The sequence below is a fragment of the Convolutriloba macropyga genome, unplaced genomic scaffold (genome assembly GCF_964194025.1).
Source record: "Convolutriloba macropyga unplaced genomic scaffold, txConMacr16.3 SCAFFOLD_213, whole genome shotgun sequence".
Lineage (NCBI taxonomy): Eukaryota > Metazoa > Xenacoelomorpha > Acoela > Convolutidae > Convolutriloba > Convolutriloba macropyga.
Genome location: NW_027450457.1, coordinates 82,885 through 98,758, shown reverse-complemented (window position 1 = coordinate 98,758; position 15,874 = coordinate 82,885).

Genomic DNA, 15,874 nt, shown 5'->3' with positions numbered 1-15,874 from the left:
ACAAATGTATTCACACTGCTGGTTTTCCACATAGATTTAAAAATGCATCAGTTACATTTTTCCGAGGGAAAGGAAAAACAACCATCTTAGCTGACTATCTCCTTTTTTTTATAAATACCGAACGGAAACTTTTTTCGAGAATACTCACCCTTATAGAATATGTGAAACAATTGGATAGAATATGTGAAACAATATGTGAAACACCCTTATAGAATATGTGAAACAACCAGTAGTGGTTCAGACCTATCATGTCCACATTGCTCGTCAACAGTTGATGAAACTACAAATTCTATTGGGTGCGACAAATATGGTTGCTGGGTACACCACACATGCACAAAGATTCCAACTCAAGCGTTGACATTTATGTTCACCGAAGGCGTCTTCTGGTTTTGCAATGAGTGCATGCACTAAAGCCGTGAAGAAGCTTGTTAAATTGAAGACAACCACAGAGATGGAAATTAAGGAAAACAAAATCAACAGTCTACAGGAAATCAAATCGACACTCTCAGTCCTGAAAGCTAAGTTAACTACTCATGTAATTCCTCCCCAACCAAACTTGCTTAATGTCAACAATGAAAGCTCCCCAAAGATAGATACCGGATTCGAAATCAAAACTTCGGGTATACCAAATTCAAAATATTCGGACATTGTGCAGCATGAGATTAAAGAGACTAAGCGAATATTGATTTTCTTGGAGAAAATGAAAACACAGTTTCGAATATCAGACGATTAGGTAAATTTACCAAATCAAGTTCCAAACCAAGATCGCTGCTAGTGACTTTCAACAATTCCTGGACGGTAAGAAAATTGATCGCAAAGGCTCATAAAATTTAGTACTTTATTCAAGACAATGGAACAAAGATCTTTTTTAGCAAGTCTCTGACCTAGGAAGAGCAAATCAAAGAGAAGGAATGTCTGATCAAACGGTATAAACTGATTAACGAAGAAAGATACCTGCGCAACAATTTTTGAATCTTCAATCAGAAACTTTTCTATGATGGGACTGAAATTGAGGTTTGTCAATGGTGACTAAATGTTAAACAGGAGTCCGAGGAATATCTCGAGTCATTTGTATTCAACATACGTAGTATAATCAATCGAGATAAACGAACTAAACTTGCTAACTACGTAAATTCGAGAAGTGTAGACTTCTTCATACTTACATAGACTTGGCTTCATTGCTCATTTCACGATAACGAACTCTTTCTTCCCAATTATGCAATATTTCGATCAGAAAGAAAAGCTGATAATAACACATCGAAACACGGAGGTGTTTTGATTGCTATCAAGAATACTTTTGTCTCCAGACAAATTCTTCTTTATACAAGCGTTGATGGAGGCGTCCTAGCATTTTCTCTCAGTTTTAATTCTCGGGATATTTTACTTGTGTGTTTTTATACCCCACCGAACTCATCATGTCCCAGTCCTTACGCTATATCACCTCAAGATCGTTATCTACTGTTATCTACTGTTTGAGGAAATCTTTACGCTGTCAAAGTCCTTCTATTCAACAATTGTGTATGGTGATTTCAATTTGCCGGAAATTGATTGGCACGATTACTCAGCTAAGAACTCAGATACACAGAAATTTGTTTACCTAATTAGCTTTTACAGCTTTCAGCAAATCATTGATTTCCCTACTGCAGCCTCAGGTATCCTCGATCTCGTCTTAGGAAACCCAAAAAGAGAAGTTATATCCTGCAAGAAAATTAATCGGGACATTAGTTTGTTATCGAATCATGATGCAATTACCCTTAAAGTTAGAGTCAGAAACCTAAGCTCCTCATATCTGAGGGAAACAAAATCAAAGATAGTTTACAGCTTCTGTAAGGCTAGATTTGATGAAATGAAAAAACTGATAACTGAATTACCTTTTCATGGATTTTGTTTGAGTAATATTAATGCTCTGCTTGAACAGTGGCACGATTGGATTAGACCCATAATATTTGAAAACGTTCCAAAAAGGACAATGCATCGATCTCAATTATCACTTTGAATTAAACCGCCTACGGCAAACGCCATTAAGCGCCTTGAAACAGCTGGAAGGAACAATGCAAACAATAAAAAGAAAAAAGCAATGCTAGAGGGCTTTGCTGAAACGATGATTGAAGAAGACGAAGCAAAGTTTGAATCAAATTTAGCAGCATCCCGATCCACTGAGAAACTTTTCAAATACTACAGAAACTTCATGTCGACCGCCATTCCAAGCTCTGTCTCCTTTAAGAACGAAATAGCCAATGATCCTTTTCGTCAATGCTCTCTTTTCTCACAATTTTTTGCTTCAATTTTCAAAATTTCTTCCAGCTTCGTGCCAAACAATTCGCCTCCGTTGCTACCTTTATTTACAAATTTTGACATTTCCCAACAAACGATTGAAAAAAAATGCAAAATTTTAGATGTTCACAAAGCAAAAGGTCCGGACTAAGTTCCTGCAATTGTATTCAAAACATGTTCGAGGGCAGTCAGTAAAGCCAAGATTTCTGCAAAATAAAACAAAATATTGTTTTTCCTGGCAGCTGCAAAAACTCAATAGTCGTTCCCACCTACAAAAAAGGTTGTAAGTCTGATGTAGAGAATTATAGTCAGGTTTATCTTCTTACAATTGCATCTAAAATTTTTGACCGTTGTTTGTTTACATGTCTTTACCGGCACTTAGAGCCAATTTTCCATCAAGCTCAATATGGATTACAAAAAGGTCGCTCTTGCGTCGTTCAACTCTTAGTTTACCTAGAATCTATCTATGAAACAATTGATTCAAAAGAAAGTAATGACATAATTTATACAGACAATGAGAAAGCGTTTGATAATGTCGATCACGGTATTCTCTAAACAAAACTATTCAATCGTGGTGTTCGCGGAAAAATTATCAAACTGTTGCAATCTTATTTAATCGGAAGGACGCAAAGACTTAGAATCAACAGTCATTTTTCTGAAAGCGTTAAGCTTACAAGTGGAGTTCCGCAAGGATCTCTTCTGGAAACTCTCTTCTTTGTAATCTACGTCAACAATTTACCAGAAACTTGCAGAGCTGTTGTTCTTCTCCTCTGTGCCGACGACGCTAAATTCATATCAGTTAACAAGTCCAGTCTAATCTGTCAAATGGATCTTACTAGAGTGATGAAATGGAGTGAACAACACAAACTTCCCTTAAACGTTGAAAAATGCTCTCATATCTCAATGTCTAATTCCATGCATCACTTCAGTTTCTCCGGAACCCTGATAAAAAAATACACATACAGAAGGATTTAGGAGTTTATGTAACAAGGGATCTCAAATGGGACATCCACATAAAAAAGTCCTTGAGCAAAGCGCTCGGAGTTCTGTTCATATTAAAAAGAAGCTCACCACGCCTAACTCCGTCAGTTAAGTTAAACTTGTTTAAATCTAGAGTATTGCCCATTTTGCTATACGGAAGTGTTTGTTGGTTTGCTAATGTAACAAACAGAAAAGTACTCGAAAGGGTTCAGAAAAAGAGTTTGAAATGGATCAACAACACGAGCAATAACAATTATAAAGAAGAACTTTATTTTAGCCGTTTCTTACCGCTTTCTTTATATCTACAATTACAAGATTTTCTTTTTCTTTCAAAATCTCTTACGGGTCATTTCAACTTTAACATTGATCAATTTGTCTGCATGAGGAACACCACACGCTCATTACGTAGTGACAACGATCTGAAAATCGACTATTCCAAACCACGTCTTGAAATTGAAATTTGCCAGCAAAGCTTCTTCTATAGAACTTTTGCTCTCGTGAACAGACTTCCACAGAGTTTACAATTTGGAAATGCAGCGGGTTTGAAAAGTCGACTGCTCAATTTTCTGTGGCATCATTTTGAAACGAGTTACAATGAACTAGTCAGCGATACGTGGAAAATTTAACAGCAACCATGGACAAAGAAAAGGGACACGGTCCCCGCGTCCGACGACATCGAAAGGCCAAATCCCTACTACTACTACTACTACTACTACTACTACTACTACTACTACTACTACTACTACTACTACTACTACTACTACTACTACTACTACTACTACTACTACTACTACTACTACTACTACTACTACTACTACTACTACTACTACTACTACTACTACTACTACTACTACTACTACTACTACTACTACTACTACTACTACTACTACTACTACTACTACTACTACTACTACTACTACTACTACTACTACTACTACTACTACTACTACTACTACTACTACTACTACTACTACTACTACTACTACTACTACTACTACTACTACTACTACTACTACTACTACTACTACTACTACTACTACTACTACTACTACTACTACTACTACTACTACTACTACTACTACTACTACTACTACTACTACTACTACTACTACTACTACTACTACTACTACTACTACTACTACTACTACTACTACTACTACTACTACTACTACTACTACTACTACTACTACTACTACTACTACTACTACTACTACTACTACTACTACTACTACTACTACTACTACTACTACTACTACTACTACTACTACTACTACTACTACTACTACTACTACTACTACTACTACTACTACTACTACTACTACTACTACTACTACTACTACTACTACTACTACTACTACTACTACTACTACTACTACTACTACTACTACTACTACTACTACTACTACTACTACTACTACTACTACTACTACTACTACTACTACTACTACTACTACTACTACTACTACTAAACAACAAAGAGTTTTAAACACAAAACAAATCAGTTTTCAAAACAAAAAAAAACAGTCAACAGATGCTGTACTAGATCGCATACAAGTAATGGAGATTTTTTTGTCCTCTAGGCTTTCATTTCTGTTTTCGATTGCTTTATCTCTGGAGAGGCAGATGAATATATTTCCATGATCACACATTGTTGAAATTGGTTGCACTTTCTTCGCAAAACTTGCAGTCAATCATGGCGTTCTTCAAAGTATAATTTTGGAAACTTCTGTTTTATTTATATGCTCATGGCATCTTGCAAAGATATTTTTTTATAGTATTGTCACAAGCGATAATGTGAAAACAATTTTTTTACTAAATAGGAAAAATACTTGCAAGCAAAAACAGCTGACATTGATTGCTGATGTGACGGCACTGATTTGTTTTACAAGCAAAAACGCAGCACTTCTGGAATTTTTCATACAAAAATAAAATTTTGGGATGCAATGCCTGGTATCTGGTTCCAAACTGTCTGTGGAAACTAATTTAAACACCTTCCTGAGGAGCATGACCATATCTATATGCCCTTTTTTCCGTAACTTCTTACATCACACCATAGACGAGGTCGAAAATACTCAATTTGATCGTTCACTCTCAGTTGTTTTTACAATCTTTGTCGGCACATTGAAAGCGTATAAATCGAACGTCAAATTACCCAAAAAGTTTGTTAAATGATCAAAAGAATTTCTTGACTGCAGAGATAGCTGACCAGATTAAAGAATGATAAATTTCAGAAAAAACTAGCACATTGGTAATAGAAAATTTCAATTCGCATGTAAATTGAACGGAACAGGAGAACGAAACAACTTATTCTATTGAATCAATCAAAAATCATGGCGAAAAAGTGTTTTTGTGGAAAAGAGTCCTAGAAGGGAATAACATGCATGTAACAGAGGTTAATTGGTTCAGTTCTAATTAATCTCAACATTGATGGATAAAATTTTTGGAAAAGCAGCAGAAAGTGTTCCATTTAATAGAAAGTTGGACAACCAATGTCATATTTTTTGTATTAAATTGAATAGCCAAACATGAATTATCCTTAAATTTTTGTTCCGACCCCACCACTTGTGAGGGGAGGAATTATATACTCAAATGGGTTTTCTTTGTTCAGACAATTTTGGCCGACCGATATATTCATCGTAGAGAAATGTGAGTGGTAACATTGAAAAGCTCGTGCAGCGTAGAATTCGCAATTAACAAGATTTTTTTAATTTTGTTTTTTTTTCGAGGAGTTATCGAGGATTGAATTTTTGTATGAACGCGGGATATTTGGCATGATTTTGTTCATATTTAGTGTACTTTTCCTTTTAGTGTAACATTTCACGCAACAAAATAAATCAATTTAGTGTTCCTAATAGACGAAAGGCTATGAAGAAGACTAGTTCTGGTCTCATAGAAAGTTTACTATAAAAAAACGAATTCTATTTGAAAGCTCTCTTCTTTTAGAAAGCTTTTCATTTTTTTAAATTTTTTAAGTCACCTAGAGACTAATCACTTTTCATATCGAGGTTCTATCAATCACAAACCTCATTTACAATCAAGTGAAGCCCAATGAATGGGAAATTTGTTTTCAAGGAATCACTCATGTCATGGCTTCGACTCTGAGTTTTCGTTAATTTAAATGAAATTTTGATGTTCTTTTTGAGGTTTTACAAAATTTTTGGAGTCCTATGTTATAAACTCGATAACTTAGAAAGCAAAAGATTTTGTAGTGAGCATTAGGCGAATCTATCCAGTGCTTTGAGTGGACAGCTAATGACTTTTAAGATTTTAAAAATAATTTTTGAAACTTTTTTAATATTAACCGATCATAAATTTAATTTTGTAAACTGTAAGTCAGTCTCAGTAATGACAGGTCTCTTTTTTTCTACTGAACCAAAGTTAAACTGCTTAGCTGTCTTATCTTGTAACTACTGGTTATATGACTTCAATCCCATAAGATTTCAAAAAAAAGTAAAATTTTTGTTTGTTTTCGTTTCACTGGTTCTCTTGTTATTTCATCCTATATTTACAATCTTATCACATTATCCTTACACTAATAATGAACATTAGTTGTTAGACGAAGATCAATGAATCATAGATAATTTTTTCAGAGCAAAGCTTAAGGTTTAGATGGCTTCGACACTTTCTTCTCGCACTTTTCTACTGATTTTTAGCCTGTGTTTGTTGTTGTTTTCATAGTTATAAGACTTACTCTGATGTCATATTGATGTCCTATGCCTGACAAGCATCCTTGTGCATTCATAGAGGAAAAACTGAGCGTCTTTATTGACTTCTGTTGAAAGCTACTGAATTTAATGCCTGTTTAGATTTTGAAAACTATATTTAAAAATTTTTTTTGGTCAATAACCAATCTTAAGCTTTTTTTCGTGAACTGTGGGTCAGTCTCAGTAATAACCGCATCCTTTTTTCTACTTCAACAAAAAATAATCTAGAAACCGGCTTTATGTTCTAACTGCTGGTTTTATGACATCGATGCATGAGTTTTCAAAATTGTGTTAAATTTTTGGATACTTTTTTCGTGTCTTTGGTTCCTTTTGAACTCTTATCACATTATTGTATTGATGATAGTTCTCATTGTCTTAGAGATGACGTTCAATGGATCGTAGATAACATTTTGGGAGAAAAACTTACGGTTTAAATGGCTTCCACATTTTTTTCTCGCACTTTCCTAATGAATTTTTGGCTTTAGCCTGTATTTGTTTTCTATTTCATAGTCAATGACTTATTGTACTGTCTCATTGATGACTTATGAATAATAAAAAACATCCCTGTCATCCCATTGACGCATGACTGAGCGTCTTTATTGGTTTCTGTTGAAAGCAATTAAATTTAATTGCGTTGATACTACAGGTTTTCTCAAAATTTTCGTGGTTTTAATGTATTTGTTCAAATTCGTTTTTAAATTCATATTGTGAAAAAACAAAAACATTGTTTTTAAATTAAAAATCAATTGAAAATAAAGAAGTTTCTACTGAAGATTTCATTTCTTAATAGCTTCGATACTTCTCGCCCAATTTTTACTGAATTTTCTGTTTTCGCTTATCTTTTTAATTCTTCAGGTAGCCGTAAAAACTGAACGTCTCAACAATTTGTAATTGAGTATTGAGTGAATGATGTTACCCGAAGCACTCAGTTTATAGCGAATAGCCCAAAAGTTTATGATAATGTACATTTCTAATGATTTTTCGAACTTTTCAGTTTTTGTTGTTCTTATCGTCAACTTGTAACTTATTCTCTCCATTGAGAGGTCCAATCCATTTCTTTGTATTTCAAAAAGTAACATGTCGACTGATCTTATGTTGTAGCTGTTTTTTTGTTTGTTGGATAATATGCGTTTTCATATACGTTTTGTGAGTGGTCTATATGTGTTTCTTTTTCTCTTCTTTAGCACTTAAAAGATGTCTACATATTTTACAGAGATCTTTTTCAATTTAGTTATCTTTTGATGTGTTTTCACATTGAGTGCTTTTGCAAAGAAAATCCGCGAGTCTGCCGCTTAAATTTCTATTTATTCGACGTTTTATTTAATACCAATTCTCACATTTCTCGAATTCAGTGGCCTTGCTAATCCAAGCCATAACATTATGATGATCGGGTCATCTTAGTTTCCAAATTTTTGTTTCTCCAAAGCTCATTTCATCCACATGACTTAGTTTTTTCGAAATTTTTTCAACGAAACATTGAACAAGATTAGTGCCAAGGAATTCCCTTTTGCCAAACCCTCTCTTTGACTGCACCGCCTTTCCTTACTTTTGCAAAAAAAATTAGAAGCTTAACTGTTGATTTTTCAATGCCGGGAGGGATGTCATTCGAAAAAAGCCTGCATTGGGAAACTCCGATAGCTTTTGAAGCAGAAATTTTGATTTAGAAGTCTCAACTTGAGGCTTCCGACACTTTTCGATGATGAATTCCGGCACTTTTTCAGGAAAAGGAGTTAAAATTTTGCTTAAATTGTGTTGTTGACTTCCCGGAATAGAAGAAATGGGGCTTGTTGGCATGTTTTCTTCTTATAATTATGTCATTTTTTCAAGTTGTGCTTGCGATGTCCACGTTGTTTCTAAATTTAAGTAATTTTTTCTGTAATTATCCCTTTTTTATACATTTTTGGAAAAGTTCCGTAAATATCTTTTTTCTTTCGTGATGATTATTCCGTCATTTGGTACTTTTATCTTGGAAAATTGAGGGAAGACCAGTATTTGATTGCTTTTTTTCGCTAGTTATTTGGTGTACTTCAAAAAGAGAATCAGGTACTTTCAACAAAGTTATCATTAAATTTTCAGTTTCTAGAGGAATGTGTTCCACCTCGAATGGTGTTTTTCATCGAATGGTGTTTCCTTGAAATTTTTTGCGTTCCAATTAGTGGCTGCTTGTACCTGACAGTGTTTTTCTACCCACACATTTTCTTGCATACTATTTAATAATATGTTCAATTCTGCTAGAAAATTAGTTTCTATTATTCTGTCTTTTTTCTATATTTTTGCCAGAGTCATAGAAGGTCTTCAACAAATAATGTAGTTCTCTTCTGTCTAGAGCTTTGACTGCGTCGTTGCTTTCTTTTTAACGTATATGATGACGTTGAAATTGTTTTCCAAGTTTTAGAGTTAATTCTTTTGAATTGTTTTTCATCAATATGCGAAATTTGTGCGACGAAAAAGGACTACAGAGGCCAGACAATTATTATTAGGGGGCACCTGAATTTTCGCCTAATAATTTTTCTTCTTGTTTCATAAGGTCAACTATGTTAATTTCAATATTTTTTGAGCTCGTCGTTTTAAACTCCGCGCTGAAGTAGTTACGTGACTCTGCTTTGAGTCACTGAGAACTTCCGGCGGTTATTGTCCTTAGATGAGAATAAAATTGCTGACAAAGTTGCTGTTGCCTTGTCTGCTAAAATCGGTACTGAAATACCAAAAATTATTGAGCTAACATTGCCTAATCATATCAAGGACAATTTCGAAAAAGTTTTCAACGAGACTTTGCCATCTTTTCGTGATGCTGTTCTAACGAATAAGAAAATTAAGGGGCACAAAACGGCTAATGAGCCAATGCAGTTTCTGATTAACGGTCTGCCCGAAAATGCAAATTCTTATAACAAACTTATAGAGTCTGACACGAAGCTTCTTGACGAGGTTATCACTTTTATGGGTCTAAAATCAGACGGAAATATTGTGCAAGCAAGACGCCTTGGAAAGTTCAAAAACCCTGCTAACAATGAAAGACGCCTTTATAGACCAATTCTGATTACAACAAACAGTCCACATTTCATGGAAAATTGTTTTGCACGCAGCCATTATCTAAAAGATTTTCGCATTCCAGTGTATATCAAAAAGTTTTTGACGCAATCCGATCGGGAATTGGAAAAGAAGATTCTGTCAAAGAGATTTCAGATGATCGGTGAAAGCAAAAGTAAAAAGGATTTTCGAATCAGAAATTTACAACTTTTCTACCAGGGAAACCTGGTGAACTTGAATGAATCGGTAAATTGACTAACAACGAATGCTAATTGTCTACTTGTAAATTGCCAATTTAGCAATTGTCTTGAAAAACGTTTAAAATTGCTGAAAGTAGTGCCGTTGGAAAAAATTAGCTTAATATTCCTTACAGAAACTTGGCTCGATAACCAGATCACAGATTCTGAAATATTTCCTGGTGGATCACACACACTGTTATTTCACGCTTAGACAGAAAAAAAGGTGTACATGGCGGGGTTTTAATAGCAGCATCGTCTGCTATGTCCCATCTAGTATTTGATTTATCAGAAGACAGTTACCCCTTTTCAGCTGCTTGTGCAGTTGTCAAAATAGAAAAAGCTGTGTTCTTTATTGTAGTGTACAGACCGCAACCGTCTTCGAAATTCTTCTTTAGCAATCATATTTTGATGGAATCGATTTCATTTTATATCAACAATTTTAATACATTCTGCCTTAAACGTGGTTTGAATTCAAATTTTGAGCTCTATGTTGTAGGTGATTTTAACATGCCCAAGGTAGCTTGGGCATATCTCTCCTCGTCTAGTTCTTCAGATAATGTTTTATTGGATTTTTTCACGAACTTAGGTCTAAATCAAATAAATAATGAGGCTACGCACATTCGTGGGAACTGCCTAGATCTCATTTTCACTTCTCTAGAGTCAATTCCATTCCATCTCCCAAAAGAGCCTTTCTCAGATCACTTTCCAATAATTTTCCAAGTCCCACTCATCAATAATTACAGAAGTATACGCATCTCTACTTACTCGAAATCAACTTTCAGTATTCAAGCGTTTAATCAAGAGCTTTCTTCTCTGTACGAACTTCTAACTTTCCAAATTAAAGCCTCTGATTTCTTTTCATTATGGTACTATGAGCTAAAAAAAGCGTTCTCGGTTTCGATAGCTAAAAAATGCCAAAGGCGTGTATCAGCTCCGTTTTTCTACTCTTCGCAAACCATGCATTTGTTAAATAAAAGCGAGACGATCAAGAGAAGGCTGGAAAAAGATTGGACACTATCGGACTCATTGAAAATGAGGGAAAGTCAGAAAGAGCTTTCAGAGTCAATTGAACTTGACACGAGTCTTCTTATTGAGAAATGTAATTTGACGAGCAGGAATGACTGTTTCAAGCTACTCAGGACTCTCAAAGAGACTAGCGCTTTTCCGCCTGTGATGAATTATGACGGTGTCAGTTTTTCAACTGACGATAAAAAGGCAAATATATTCAATGATTTTTTCAGCTCTCTCTATAGTTGTAAAATTCTTGAAAATGTTCCAACAGCTTTAGATTCGAGTATTAAATTCCAAGATGTTACGTTTTGGAGTTCTGGAAATTGAAAAAATATTGAGCAAATGTGATGACAGTTCTTCCATGGGCTCAGATCAAGTACCATCTTTCTTGCTTCGTGATGGCTGTCAAGTTTTAGCCCCAGCAGTTATGGCATTATTTCAAGTTATTCAAAAGTCCTCGCATTGGCCTAAGGAATGGAAAACCTCATATATCACACCACTACACAAAAATTGTTCAACAAGTGACGTTAAAAACTATCGTCCGATCAGCTTGCTTCCAAAGCATTCTATTGTTTTTGAAAAAATGTTCAATTTTTTGTATCCACTAGTTAGGCCGCTAGTCACAAACGCTCAGCACGGTTTTATGAAGAGACGCAGCACAACTACTCAACTTATTTCGATGTTCTTTACAACAATATTTTGATGTTCTTTACAACAACCTTGACAAAAATTTTCCTTGTGCTAGCGTCTATTTTGATATCAAAAAGGCATTTGATTCCGTTCCGCATCATAAATTACTAACAAAACTGGCAGCATTTGGGTGTGACGACGCTTTTCTTCATCTTTTTTTGGATTATCTCGAAGATCGACACCAAATTGTCCGTATAGGATCTTGTTTTTCTAGGCCCTCCGTTGTAACATCTGGTGTCCCACAAGGAAGTGTCCTTGGACCACTTCTGTTTATCTTGTACATGAACGATCTTGTTGACCATGTGCAGAACTCCCATGTTTACTTATATGCCGACAACCTAAAGCTGCTATGCGTTAATTGTTTCGAAGGTCTGCAATGTGACATCAATGGTATTTATGAATGGTCACGCAAAAATCAACTTGAATTTCATCCAGAAAAGTGTAAAGCGATGAACTTTAAATGCAGCCAGTCTCCCTTATTTCTAGGAGAAGCGGAAATTCTTTTCACTAGAGAGATTATGGATACGGGAATGCTAGTTACTGAAGATCTCTGTTGGACAACAGATGTTAAGACGAAACTTGCGAAATGTAATAAAATTTTTATTTTTTTTGAAAAGAAGCATACCGTTTCAAGTTTCTATTCTCCGCAAGAAAACGTTGTACCAAATGATGATTTTATCTGTGCTACTTTACTGCTCCCAAGCTTGGTGTGTTACAACTGGTATTTTGAAAGTGTTAGAAAAGTTTCAGCGAAAAGTATTGCGCTGGGTTATTAGGTCTGAGGATTACAAAGAGACACTTTCAAAACTAAATTTGTATCCAATTTGCTATCAAATTGCGCGAACTGACCCTATTCTACTATGGAAAACTTGGCATGGAACAATGGAGAGTGACTTAAAGCTACATGTCAATAGTACGACACTCAGCTCCCGAGGATCAGTCAAAACCTTTTTTGAACAACCGTTGAACAAAAATTCAAAACTGACAACTGTTTTCTTAGTCGAACTATCCACTCCGCCAATTACTTAATTTCTATCAACGTCAATGACTGTAGGTCATCTTTCAACGTTTTTCGTAAGAATTCAGATAATTTTCTCATAGCCAAAACACGTTCTTTTAATTACTATCGGCCATGTACATATTTTCCTAAATGTCGCTGTGTGGACTGCAGATCTTAATTTGCTACTGTGCTTTGTTAATTTGTACTGTCATGTCTTTCTTTTACTATGTATTCCTCTTGTTGGAATTTAAGTCTTTTGCTACTACTACTACTACTACTACTACTACTACTATTGAGAACAGCAAAGAGGATCAAGATATGAAGTCAATTTTAGAGTGATTTCTGCAGAGTCACGTAGCCATGCTTAAAACACGAAAAGCGCAAGTTCTGAAATGACGAAAAGCAACAGAAATCAAATACTGACTAAGAAGGAACTTCTAGCATCTTTAAATGTGGCACCGCAGACTTTTGGCATTTTAAAATGTCTAAGTGAGTGTTTTCAGTTTTAAAACCGTCAACTCGGAACAGCCATTTTCTGGAACACAAAATTCTAAAAAAAGTCCGGAAGTAAATCATAATCCATACATTTTCGTTTTGACAGCTTTCAAAATTGTTTTCAATTCAACATAACGCCGACTCCACAAGTTGTGTAGCCAACTTCGGGCTAGAACCATGCTGTCAATCAAAAACATTCAATCAAGTAAATAATCGTAAGATTTCCTCTCTGGAAATGGAAAATAAATTTAACGAAAAAGCTAGCTGAAACTGCTCACATTGTGAATAGGAAGCAGTTGCAAAAGCACTGCGAAAAATAATTAGATAGACACTTTCAAGAGTCGAATCGGCCGACCGGCGTCAAAAAATCTACAGATTTTTAAATTTTGTGTCGCAAAAGGTTCAGCTGTAAAACTTTGTCTTGTCTAATCATAAAAAATTAGGTACTTAATTGCAGAGAAAGAATAATTCTCAATCAAAAACAAAATTTGATTTCCGAAGCCCAAACGTTATTGAACATTGCGATTACCGTCAGGTTTACTTTAAACTGATTCACAGTCGAATAAAATTTTTTACAAATTATATATACTTGACAATGACCATCATTATTGAATTCTACGAAACGAGAGAAAGTAGCAGCGATTTTTTGATAAAACATTTTGGACATTTTCTTTAAATTTAGAACACTAAAAATTTAAAATCTTTTTTCTGGAGTTTATGAAATTCCAAAGTATTTTATTTTCATTTCCAGAAATGGCTTTCTTACTCTCATTCCTATCTCTTGTTATCATTCAATTGTTAGTGTTGACAACATTTCGAAATACCATGTACCCGAAGACTTCTTGAACTTTAAGAGTCAATATTTTTACTTTTGAACTAACTCATCAATAACAATTCCCAACTCCGCTACTACTGGTGCGTTTTTAGTTGTGGCTTTAACTATTTGATGTAGATCGATTCATTTTGCTAGTTTTGCAACCCGCAGCATGCCTTGAAAATATCCCATTCAATGTTTTGCACTGCATCACGACATACATCAACGTGCTGATCTTTCTTTGACTGTTTTGAAGTTCTAGACGTAAAATGATGGTTGGCTTGGCCAACATAGATGAAATTGTTTCCATAACTTGTGACTCTTTATACTTTATGTGATTTCAATTTTCTATCAAATACTTGATTTCAGTTAGGGCAACCAAGTTCTTAATTTTCTCGTTTTAAAAATGATTTGAAGGTCTCTCAAAATTTATTGTCTACTCGCAAATTTTTAGTCACATTTTTTCTGTATTGAACAAAATACATTAGTTTAATGTCATTTTTGTTGAGACTTTTAAATTTTTTGAGATGTCGTTTTTTCTCGAATGGTTTTGCGGTAACCTTGCCCTGCATTCGTTTTGTGCTAGGGACGATAAACCAGACATACCTAGGACAACAATGAAACTTCTGCTTGAATTAGCTGTCTCAAACGTCCATTTCAAATGCAAAGAAAGCTGGTACTGTCTGAAAGACAGGTTTGCAATGGGTGCCTCTTTGGAAGTGATTTTGGCTTACCATTGGATGACACCTAAACGTAAAACCAAAGCACAATTGAGCAGCTGTCGTAATTGCGAACACCGTGTAATCACAAGTTCCAAGGGTGTTGAGTGTGAAATTTGCAATAGATGGTTCGACCCAAAAATTCAAGAGTCAGTAACACCGAATAGGAGAGCATGGAAAACAGGTTCTGGTTGTCCTCATTTTGCCGTCAAAATGATATGACTGACATTAACCATTCGTGCGAAAGAAAAGTTATTCTAAGATTTGTTGACGATATTGTGAAAACAGTTAAAGGTGAAACCAAAGAGCTGTTAGATGCCGTCAATAACCTCAATTCAATTCTTCAAAATACATTAGAAACAACGGATGACAAAACAAAAACAGTTTGCATTTCTTGATATGTCAATTAAAGTACAACTGCAGGGCACAATTTTCTGCACACGGTATCAAAAACTATCACATACACGAACGATTCTGAATTATCGTAGCTGTGCGTCCCTTCAGCATTAGAAAAGCATTATTCAGAGAACAAATCTCCGTTGGTTCCGAGGCACTGGGAATTCGGAAGCGTTCCAAGAAGCATTGACAAGAAAAAGAAAAAACTTGAGAACGTAATCAATATCCAAGGCATTGGGTAGGGAACATTGTCAAGGATACAATTAACCAGCTGCAAATGAAAGAACAAAGAATATCATATAACGCTGGCGTAGCCTTATAACCACAGAAAAATACTGAGAAACAAAAACTTGTATTACAGTACAGAGGCAACATTTCTATAGAATTTGTTAAAAAGCTGAACAAAATTCATCGTGTACAGACAATTTTTAACACTCGCAAACTTAAGAGCTGTTTACCTAGCCTTAAGTCTGGCTTTGATAAAGACCTCAAATCCCAAGTGACTTATGAACTCACTTGTAATC